The sequence below is a fragment of the Choloepus didactylus genome, chromosome 8 (assembly GCF_015220235.1).
Source record: "Choloepus didactylus isolate mChoDid1 chromosome 8, mChoDid1.pri, whole genome shotgun sequence".
Taxonomy (NCBI): domain Eukaryota; kingdom Metazoa; phylum Chordata; class Mammalia; order Pilosa; family Megalonychidae; genus Choloepus; species Choloepus didactylus.
In genome coordinates this window covers 13,104,843-13,116,878 of record NC_051314.1, presented here as the reverse complement: position 1 = coordinate 13,116,878, position 12,036 = coordinate 13,104,843, and the positions used below count along the sequence as shown (strand labels likewise).

Here is a 12,036-nt window from a genome sequence, read left to right as displayed (position 1 = left end):
TTCTGGGAGAGAGCTTCTCTCTGGCACCATGAGGCTTTGCAGCTCGGGCTATGGGGGAGGGGGTCTCACGACTTGGTTCCGCAGGCTTTGCTTACAGATTTTATGCTGTGTTCTCGGGCATTTCTCCCAATTCGGGTTGGTGTATGATGACTGGATGGTCTCGTTTGTCCCCCCGCAGTTATTCTGGATTATTTACTAGTTGTTTCTGGTTTTTTGTAGTTGTTCCAGGGGGACTACTTAGCTTCCACTCCTCTCTATGCTGCCATCTTCAAGAACCTTTTAATAATGTTTATTGGGCATCTGGATATCTTCTGTGAAGCGTCTGTTAAATTCTTTTGCTCATTTTTTCCTGTTGGGTTGACTCTCTCTTGTTTATTGATTTGTAGGAGTTCTTTATAAATTCCAATTTGAGACCATTATCAGATATATATGTGGAGAATATCTCATCCTACTCTGTGTATTCTCTTTTTACTCCCTTAAAGGTGTCTTTTGATGAATGGAGTTCTTGATTTTAATATAATTCATTTAATAAATTCTTTTTCATATATGATTAGCACTTTTTGTTTCCTGTTTATGAAAGTTCTCCTATTCCAAGGTTGTAGAAATGTTATTCTATGTTTTGTTCTAAAAGTTTTATTGTTTTCCTTTCAGTTTCAGATCTGTGATCCTTTTGGAAATGATTTTTGGTATAGTGTGGGTAGGGGTCAGGATACATTTTTTTTCATATGACCCTACCCTATTACTGAAGGATCATAATTTTCACTGCTCTGCAGTGTTACCTTCATCATAAGTCAGGGAGCCATGTTTGTGTGGTATCTGTTTTTGTTTTCATATAAAAACAATATTTTCAATTAATTCATGGTTAAATTATGTGAAATTTTCCTGATTCTTCAACTAAAAGTGATACTTCAGAAATGGTTATTTTTGAACACTGAAGCACATTATCTACATTACCTTATTCAATTCTGACAATATTTTGCATGGGGTGAGTATTAATATTTCAATTTTACACATGAAAAAGTGAGGCTCAGAGAACTTAAATATATTAAGACCTTGCAGCTAGTAAGCCCAGAGACCTTTAATCAGTGCTCTAGAATACTGTATAAAAAGTTTCCATTTTTCAAGATAATCATAAGCCAAGGTTCCAATGTAGCATGTTTATCTATTCATAACTGATGAAGATTTGGACTATTTCTAGCTTGGAGCTGTTATGAACATTTTCATTTCTCTTGGATAGATACTTAGGAGTGAGATTGTTGGGTCATGTGGTAAGTGTATCTTTAACTTTTAAAGAAACAGCCAATGGTTTTCCAAGGTGGTCTACCATTTTACATTCCCGCCAGCATTATATGAAGTTCTCATCTGCCACTTCTTCGCCAATGCTTGGAATCATCAGTCTTGTTGATTATAACCTTTCTAGTGAGTATGCACTGATGTCTCATTGTGGTTTTAATTTGCGTTTCTGATGACTAATGATTTGAGGTCTTTTTATGTGCTTATTTGCCATCTATTTATCTTTTTCGGTAAAGTGTCTGTTCAAATCTTTTGCCCATTTTTTAAATTGGGTTTTCTTATTATTAAATTGTGAGTTATTTATATACCCAAGATACAAGTCCTTACTAGGTATATAATTTGTCAATATTTTCTCCCAATGTGTGGCTTGTCTTTCATTTTCTTCATGGTGCCTTTTGAAGAACAAAAGTTTTTAATTTTGATAAAGTTCAACTTACCAATATTTTCTTTCATATGGATATTACTTTTGATATTATAGCTAAGAAATCTTAGCTAACATGAGGTCACAAAGATTTTCTCTTACTTTTCTTCTAGAAGCTTCATAGGTTTGGCTCTTACATTTAAATCTGTGTCCATTTTGAGTTAATTTTTCTGTATGGTTTGAGGTAAGGGTCTAAGTTCTTCTTTATATATATATATATACAATTGTTCCAGTACTCTTTGTTGAAAATCCAATCCTTCCTCGATTGAATTATCTTGAAACTTAGTAAAAATCAATTGACCACAAATACATGTGTTTATTTCTTGACTCTATTCTGTTCCATTGATTTATATGTCTGTCCTTATGCCAATACCAGACTGTCTTGATTACTGAAGGTTTATAATAAGTTTTTTTTTTCCACTTGTAGGAATTTTATTCAACAATAAATCCATTTTTAGAAATTTCATTGTACAAATACACACACACAATATGATTGAACAAGGCTAACTGTGTCAATATTACAATGAGAAATATTTCACTGTATACCCTTAAGCACATTTTGAATATTGTGAATATATTATACACACATGAACATTTCTTAAAGGAGCAAAAACATATTCTATATAGCTACATACTTAATGTTAAAATATTTACTGATGCTTTTTCTGTAATGGAACTCTCCTCTAACAGCAATTTATATGGAACCAATACATTGAGAAACACTTTAATTGGAGCGGATGGGAAAACCTCTTCATAAACCCAACTCATAAAAAAGCAGCAGTAGCAGCCACTTTCTGGCAAACCCCAAGTCCAGAATCCAGAAATTCCCATTTATACTCAAGAAAGCAGCCAACACTGAGGATGATGAGGACACAACACAGCACAGAGCGGTCATTGGGATGCAAGTCAATTTAGCTATGGGCTCTCGGCCATTTGCTGTTTATTAAAACATTGCCCGTCCAAAAAGAGACATGTTGGTGTGTTCAAAGCAGATGCTTCTCCTTCCCCATTAGAATTAATCTTTTCATTAACTTCTTATTCCTCTTCACACATTCAAGGCACAACATAATATCTTTACTTCTGCAGATGGGACAGTGCAGGCTGGTAACAGAAAGAGAGAGATCATCCTCTTGGGAGCGTCAGGTCCCCAGGCCTGCCCTGCATGAACTGCAGGCGAACCCAAGCCTTGGTGTCTGCAGGGAGAACTCGGCCATGGACCGCACACCATCTGACACCAGAGGCTCGAAGCAAAAAGTCTCAACAGAAGTAGGAATGGGACATGAATTCACAGCTTTAGGCTGAGCTGCTCTTGCAGCAATTCTTGTCCGTGATGCCAATATTGCCTCTTGAGCTGAAGTTATAACTTCAACTCTATTAGTCATTTCTTCTCTCTCCCTTCTGTTACAACTTTTCTGACCCTTTGCTGTCTTGGTCATCATCTTGCATTTCTTCAAACATGACTGCAACTTAGCCTCCTCTGGTGTGTCAGGAATATCCTGTTTTTGCTCAGGGTAAGCATGTTGCTGGAGCCTCAGATGAACATCTATTTTCAGGCCTGCGGTACTCAAATTAAAATGTTGGCACACCTTCCGCAAAGTGTCCCAGTGTACCTTATTAATAGGCAGCAAAATGATTGGCAAGGGAAGCGTTGGTACTTTAGGTTTTGAGCAAGCTTTGAATTGCTCATTCATTTGAGGAAGATGAACTTAATCCTTTTTCCTAGACTTCTTCAGTTTAACTTGTGCAGTTGAAGAACTTGGTTCCATTTGATGCCCCTCTTAAGATTCTTCTTTTATTGGAACTAATGTGATTATCACATGTTCCTCCTCTAATTCCTCTTCAAAGGCGTTCTTTTTTTCTCAAACCCAAGGGTGAAGAAACTCCATCCAGCCCTGTTCTAACCTATAATAAGTTTTGAAGCCAGATAGTGTAAGCCCTCCAACTCTGTTCTTCTAAAAAGGAATAATTTTAAAACTGCATTTATAGTCCATCTTTTCTTAGTTACAAAATAAAATGTAAGCCTTTTTAAAAAAGTTTTTATTGAAGTATATTGAAGACAATATTCTAGAGAAGAGTGCACATTTAGATATGAAGAATTACTTTTGTAATTAGAAAAAATAAAGCCATTATTTTAAAATTAGATAATTTATGTATGCTGTGCTGGTTTGTATATATTATGTCCCCTCAGAAAAAGCCGTATTCTTTGGTGCAGTCTTGTGGGGGCAGACGTATTGGTGTGGATTGGGTTGGAACCTATTGGTTCAGTGTCCACAGAGATGTGACCCACCCAACTGTAGGTGATAACTCTGATTGGATAATTTCCATGGAGGTGTGGCCCTGCCCATTCAGCGTGGGCCTTGTTTAGTTTACTAGAGCACTATATAAGCTCAGACAGAAGGAGCTCATGCTAGCCGTAGCTGAGACAGACATTTTGAAGACGGCCATTAGAAGCTGATGCAGACACTTTGGAGAACACCATTTTGAAATGCAACCTGGGAGCAAGCAGACGCCAGCCACATGCCTTCCCAGCTAACAGAGGTTCTGTGGATGCCAATGGCCTTTCTCCAGTGAAGGTACCCTTTGTTGATGGACACTTTATGGCCTTAAGACTGTAACTGTGTAACCAAATAAACCCCCTTTTATAAGAGCCCATTCATTTCTGGTGCTTTGCCTTCTGGCAGCATTAGCAAACCGGAACACATGCTTTGTATACACCCTTGGTCCACAGAGGATTATAAGCTTCTTAAAAGACGAACTAAAATAAATTGGAAAAATACAAACAGATGAAAAATAACATTCAGGGAAAATATAATGCATATCAAGGGCAGAGGGCCAGTCTAACATAGGACAAACTGAAGGTTGAGGGGCTGTGCTGGTGTAGTTGTGCACTGCACAGTTTGCCCCATCCTCCTCTTGCTGACACTACCAAACCAGGAGCGGAGAGGAGCCCTTCTCTGCTGCTCACCATCAGGCCGCTGTGTCTTTGGGCTCTGCTAACCCAGTCCTGGCTTTCTCAGTGCTGGGGCCTCCTCCTTTGGCTTCTGTGATGGTTAGGTTCATGTGTCAACTTGGCCAGGTGATAGTACCCAGCTGTCTGGTCAAGCAAACACTGGCTAACCACTGCTGTGAGGACGTTTGTGGCTGGTTAATAAACCAACAGGCTGGTTTATTTAAATCATCAGTCAATTGGCTGCAGCTGTGACTGATGACTCACCAAAGGGCTTGTCTTCCACAATGAGAGAATGCAATTGGCTGGATTTAATCCAATTAATCAGTTGAAGACTTATAAGGGAGACAGAGGACCTTCACTTCTTCTTCAGCTGCCCAGTGAAGTGTTTCCTGAGGAGTGCATCAGACATCTTCCTTGGAGTTCACAGTTTGCTGACTGCTCTAAAGAATTTGGACTTGTGCATACCCACAGTTGCATGAGTCACTTTTACAAATTTGATAGTCAGAGACACCTCTCATTGATTCTGTTTCCCTAGAGAACCCTAACTAATACAGCTTCCTTTGCCCCATTCCTCTTTCTAGAGCCCCTGCCCTGCCAGCCTGACCTGCTTTCTGCATTCTGTTCCCCTCCCCATTTAGGGGCCTCAAGTGACTGCAGATTGGATTAGGCAGAGCTTTGTGAGCTTTGAGTAAAACCTTGGACTTTATCTTGGGGGCAAAGCGGGTAACGTGAGAAGATGTGTGTTTTTTATGTTACTTTTTTTTTTTTAATTTATTGTAAAATGAAACACAAATATGGAAACGCATACAAAACAAATGTTGGGTGCAATGAATTATTATTATATGACAAATACACTTGAAACCACCTCCCAGGTCAAGAAATGGGGCTTTGCCAGCCTCCCCAGAAGCCCTTCCAAGCGCCCTGTCCCAATCACAGCCCCTCCCTCCTCCCAAAAAGCAACCACCGGACTCGCTTTTATTTGGAATCACTTTCTTTGTTTTTTTATATAGTTTAAGCACACACATGTGTATATCTAGACACTGTTGTTTAGTTTTGTCCATTTTTTTTAAAATGTGTCTTTTTAAAAAACTTTTTATTGTGAAATAGTTGCAAACTTATAGGACAGTTGCAAAAATAATACAAAACCAACACAGAGAACTCCAATATACCCCATACTCACTATGATGTTTAGGTTCATGTGTCAACTTGGCCAGGTGATAGTGCCCAGCTGTCTGGTCAAGCAAGCACTGGCCTAACAATTTCTGCGAGGACATTTGTGGCTGGTTAATAAACCAACAGGCTGGTTTATTCATTCATCAGTCAATTGGCTGCAGCTGTGACTGATGACTCACCAAAGGGCGTGTCTTCCACAATGAGAGAATGCAATTGTCTGGATTTGATCCAATTAATCAGTTGAAGACTTATAAGCAAGACAGATAGAGGACCTTCACTTCTTCTTCGGCTGCCCAGCGAAGCATTTCCTGAGGAGTTCATCGAAGTTGCCGGTTCGTTTCCTGAGTAGTTCATCGAATACGTTCGTCGAAGATCCCAGTTCATTTCCTGAGGAGTTCATCAAAGTTGCCGGTTCATTTCCTGAGGAGTTCATTGCATATCTTCATTGGAGTTTACATTTTTCTGACTGCCCTACAGAATTTGGACTCGTGCATACCCACAGTTGCATGAGTCACTTTCATCTTATATTCATAGGTACCTCTCATTGATTCTGTTTCCCTAGAGAACCCTAACTAATACACTCACATACCCAGATTTGCCAGCTTTTAGCATTTTGCAACTAAACATGTCTTTTTAATCTCTTACTCTACAGGTTCGCCCTCCCAGAGAAGGGTAATTCATGGCTGATTCCCAGTCTTCCATTTCCCCCTAAAATATTTGTTCTAGTCCAACCACAGAAAGCCCCAAGTTCTCCTACAGTTACTGGTTTAGGAAGGGCCAACTTACCCAGGAATCCCCTGAGGAGCTTTGGGGAAAGGTTTTCTTGCTGCTAAGAAAGAGACAGAGGACCTTATCTGGATGTGATGCCTGGAATTGCTGCAGCCATCTTATGACCATGAGGAAAACCAGACTTATGATGAAGCTGACAATGAGATAGCAGAGGGGGACAATGGGAAAAAAAACCTGGCTCCTCAGTGGCATTATTGAAATCCCTGCTGCTGGATTTCCCTTCATGTGGGATAATACATTTCTTCACTGTTTGGGCCCACTTGAGTTGGTTGTTGTTGTTACTTGCAACCAGAAGCATTCCAACTGATGCAGGTTGGTCAGCAGTGTCCATACTGCCAGAAGAGCACATAAGATGGCACAGATGTATTTTGTCAGTCTAGTAAAGTTCTGATCACTCAAAGTACCCCTTCCCTCTGGGGTAGGCCAATGAGAGTGCTCCCTGGGACTTTCTCCAGTCATTGGGAAAGATGTTCTCTCCTCTCTTCTAACTTCTAAAGTTAGGAGGACAATATAGGCTTGGAGCAACCAGTGACCATCTTGCTGTCAGGTGGCAAGAGAAGACCTGAGAATGAAGCTCAACAGTGACCAGCAGGACAAAAAATGGAGAGAGAAAGAGAAGCAGGCTCCTCATGACATTATTGAAATCCCTGGATCGAGCCAGACCTGATGCCCTCAGCATTTTGGGGACAAATCACAAAGTGAGGGGAGGTAAGGCCTCCAGCGATGAGGTGGAACTCTATTTCTACTCTGCATGGCGAGACAGGTTATACTGGTTTCTCTCCTAACCAAAGTTCTACCTGGCTAGAACAGTACTCTGAAGTTATTTTTATTTTTATTTATTTATTTATTTTTTGCCTATACGTGGAGCCTCATTTTATGGGCTAAATTGTTCTAAAGTGATTATAGTTTTTCTTGCCTGAATGGACAGAGATACACAATGCCCCACCAAAGCTGAGTCTTAGAAAACCAGAGGGCGGAAAATGCCAGCCACAAAAACGCTGACTAGAGTTGAGCTAAGTAATTATATTACACTTACATTATATTACCAGTTCCCCGTAGATGAACAAAATGTGCCTTGTGTAGGTGGTAATAACACAGACACTTCGTGAGAAACTCATACCAAATAGAAGCAGGGTAACTGGGTGGAAAGACGGGCATGGTTTCAAAGTCTGCCTCTGCCCTGCTAGCTAGGTGGCTTTAGGTAATGTACTGGGTGTCCCTGAGTTTCAGTCTTCTTATCTGTAAATTAGGGTTAAACCAGCCCATTGTGAAATGTAGGTTAAACCTCAGCCCCTTCCCCGTCCCCAGCAGGGCTCAGCTTTCTCTGATTTTTGGTGGGAAAGTTGACGTTCTCTCCCAGTGCCTCCTGAGTCTCCCCTGTCTAGGTATGTCCCCTGGCCTCCAGCTCTGAGGAGACACCTCCCACTCTGGCTGGCTCCACCCCATCAAAGGGCGTTGGTGCTAATTTGTGTAGAAAAAAGAAATTCCTTGATAAGTCCACATGGGGGAGAAGCAGGGCCCCTGAAGGCTTGAGTACTCCAGGAATTCTCCTATGAGAGGAAGAGAAAGAATATTCTGGAACATGGGGAAGGAAGAGTGAGGGTCCTGGGATGTGACCCCTCTTGAATCGCTCGTGATTGGACTACATCTGTGAGAAGCTGACCTGAGTAGCTGCTTTGTGGAGCCAGGGAAGGGGCTGGGTTTGCTTCCTGAATGTTAACCTCACCTCCCAGGCACAGAGAGACCCCAGGAGATCCCTGGGTTAAGTGGCTTTTGTTCCAAAGTACCAGGGGAAGGTAACTAAGCAATGGAGTCTTCCTAAGCGGGTCCCCACTGGGCGACCTCCAGGTCCTAATCTGCCCCCCATTCTCAGAGGCTGGTCCCTTCTCCAAAGTCCTGCTTTTCTACCTGCCCTGCAGCGGATCTCTACCTACCTTTCAGGAAACCCCGCTGTCAGGAGAGCCCCTTCCCTCTGGCAGCACATTTTTCCTAGTCTGAGTTGGTATAGAGCAGGTACTCAATAAATATTTTTTGAGGGTCTGAATGAGCATTTGTGGTTGGCATCCTGCAGTATAGTCTGGGATTAAAAAAAAGGGACTTTTAAGGAAGAGCAGGCAGGAACCCTTCAAAATGTCCCCATGGCTTTCAGCCACCTGTGTGAATTGCAGATGCACTTTGTCTAGGGAATATCTGGAGCAAACACAGACAGACACATGCTGCTCCCAAGATCAGACTTTAATTCTTTAAAAGAAGTCTGTTTAAGCCCATAGGGAAGAGAGAAAAATGTCCTCTTAACCTCAAAATTTGTAAAGGGCCTCTTTCTCCAGAAGAGTTCGAATAAATTCCCTGGCTTCATCTCTCCTGGCCCCATATAGTGCCCTTTAGGCCTGCAGAAAAAAAGGGACCCAAGGCTGGGCCACAGATCCACAAAAAGCTTTGCAATGAGCCCCTATGAGGAGGACGGGAAGGGAGCAGCTTCAGAATCTTCCAGATCTTCCAGGTAGACTGCTTTACAGATTTGTTGGGAGAATTAGCTGAGATGAGATAAAGCAGCACTGCGGAGTTCCCTGCCCATAGCAGGAGACCAGCTGTTGTTAGTTCTTTACATTTATCTTCCCAGTCCCACCACAGTGTCTAGCTCTTAGCCAACACTTAATAGATTGTATCAAACAATGAGTGAATGAGGTATTGCACTGGCCCCTCCCCAAACAGAGAAAACAGTATGGGAGCAAGAAGGCATTCAGAAAGGAAATGAGAACTTCTCAGGGGCCGAAGCTGCCGTGACATCCACTCTCCTTCATCCTACTCATGGCACATGACGAGCACTGTTCTGACTCCTTCACACATTAACTCATTATTTCCCCCATGCAGTGATGCAAACTGAGGACCAGGTGGGTGAAGTGATTTAGCTCAGGTCACACAAGTAGGTGGTGGAGCTGTGATTGGAACTCAGACTGTCTGCTGCCAGCATCCTGCTCCCAGCCAGGAGGCCCACACGGCTGAGTCCATGGCTGGTTTGCTCCATGCAGGTCAGGGATGATGCCCTCCCAGGCTGGGGCCCCAGCGCTCCATGGGCTCATCAGTTCTGCCTTGTTCCTTTCTTTGTGCATTCCAAAAGTAGTTATTATTTATTATCGGGCACTGGTCAGGGTACTTGGGTTTCATCAGAGAATAAAGAGACAAAAACCCCCACTTCACAGAACTTGCATTTCACTTGCAAAGAGCAGGATATGAAACATCACAATTATGCTTGAGGTCATGGTGGACTAGGAAATTCATACCAACATGCCCACCGAAGGCAGCTTAAACAGTCAGGCAAAATATGCAAAGTGTCTTCTTAAAAGCGTAAAAGAGCTAATAAGAAAGTGAGGAATTACTGAGCCATGTCTAGGTGGTGCATGGTAAGTGCTCGGTAAAGGTTTTTTATTTTTGTTTTTTTTAAATAATAAATTAGTGTGCCATCCTCACAACATCTCTACAAAGTCAATACTATTTTTATCCTAATTTTACAGATGAGGAAACAGAGAGTTGAAGCAACTTGCCGAGGGTCACACAGCCAGTTAGCAGCAGAGGTGGGCTTTGAACCCAACAGTCTGACTCTGGAGTCTATGTACTAAACCACTGTCCATGCTACCTCTTTATAAATCATGGCTATTGTTTTTACTAGAAAGACAACTAGTGGGAAAATTACTGCTGCTTTTTGTATGGAGAAATAACTATAGAATATCTACTGAAATCCTGTTCTATTTTAAGCATTTTATATATCTTAAAATGCTTAGAAGAGGAGAAAACTATAATCCAAGGCACAGTGTAGTGGTGCTAGGCTGTAGACACAGAGGTCTGTGAGAAGTGGGGTCGCTCTTTAGGGCTGAGCTAATGAACCCAGTGCGAGAGCAGCAGAAGGTGTCCCCACTCTCCACTCCCCAGTGGGAACCCAGGGTGGGGGGTGCTCTGATATAATGGTTAGGTCCATGGTGTTCCAGACTCAGCCTGTGACCTTGAGCAAGGACTTGGCAACACATCTGCAAACTGGCAATGAGAATATATTCCAATATGAGCAAGAAAACACACGGACCATTGCCCTGTGACACCGTCTGAAATGGTCCTGGGCAAGTCACGAGGCAGTCACAGCAACTCTCATTGCTTTGAAATCTCTCTCATCTCTTCCGCGAGATTTCTCAATTTCTCCGCCTTCTATTGCGCTACTTGGCGTTTGACAGATAGTCGATCTTTTTACCTATATCTCAGGTACAAAACTTCTTCTATGCATGGATTATCTTCCCGTCATAGGCTCTGCAAAGCACTTGCACATGGCTTTGCAAGAAAAGAGCAGTCATTCCTGTTTGTTTCCTTAATAGTACCAATCAAATGTGCATAACAGCCAAGCTATGGCACTGGGGTTTCAAAGAAAGTTTATTTCTAAGCATGAAGCCAGAGATCAGCTAGCCTCTCGGCCTAAAACTCTGTCTCCCCAAACTGTAGTAACTCTTGATAGTTTTATAGTATCAAAAGATGGACAGGCTTTAGGATAATGAATATAAGGGCTAGAGATGAGGAAGTTAGAGATGAGCTAATTATGGTGCATGTTCAGATTGATTGGTATCAATCTAATTGTCTAGTAGATAGCTTAGTAATTGGGGAGGGTTGGTTCTGGGCTGACTCAAGTTCCCTCATTAATAAACACTAGCAGCTGTCTTTGTGATCATAAGACTCTAAAGTTGTAATACAGGGTAAGGGAGTATAAGCGGGGCCAGTCAGGAGGTTTTGACAATCACAAGATAAAGGTTATATAGTTATGCAATCATTACCAAAGATCAAGACAGCTGGGTTACAGTTCAGTAATGTCAGTAATTTCCTTTTGGCTATTTTACAGTATACAAGAAAGTAAGAAAAGCATCTATATAATGAATCAGTAATCATAATTATTTGTTAATTCTTAACTCTCGGTTGCACTAATATCAAATTCGCTCTCTGTTGCTCAGGATCCCTGCCTTTCTCTCTCTGCAGTCTTTTTATCTGAATGCTGAATCACAGTATGATCTTCTCAAATTCAGTACATGCAATTCCAACAGTGCCTCTAACCCAGTAGAAGTGAAGACAGTATGAACAGTGTATGCGCAAGCTCTCAAATTTGCGAACAAAATGGTGGTTCCATTGATTGCAAGACACACACCAATATCAGAGATGCTAAATACAGAGAAAAAAGTTCTTAGAATTGATGAAATACGGTGTGAATACCTGTATTGATCAGTATTCTTTCTACTGAAGTGTCAGAAAACTCAACCCAGACTGACTTAAGCAAAAGGGGTGTAGTGAGCTACAGAAGGCTAAAATCACTGTAGTTTCCAGTTTCAGGTATGGCTGGATTCAGGACTCCAAGATATAACCAGGACTCAGTTTCTGGAAATTT

At 41.6% G+C, this 12,036-nt stretch overlaps 1 pseudogene; it reads right to left on the bottom strand.

Moving 5' to 3' along the window:
• Positions 1-2,697: 2,697 nt before the first annotated feature.
• On the bottom strand, positions 2,698-6,957 carry LOC119542543 (annotated as a pseudogene).
• Between the last annotated feature and the right edge of the window lie 5,079 nt (positions 6,958-12,036).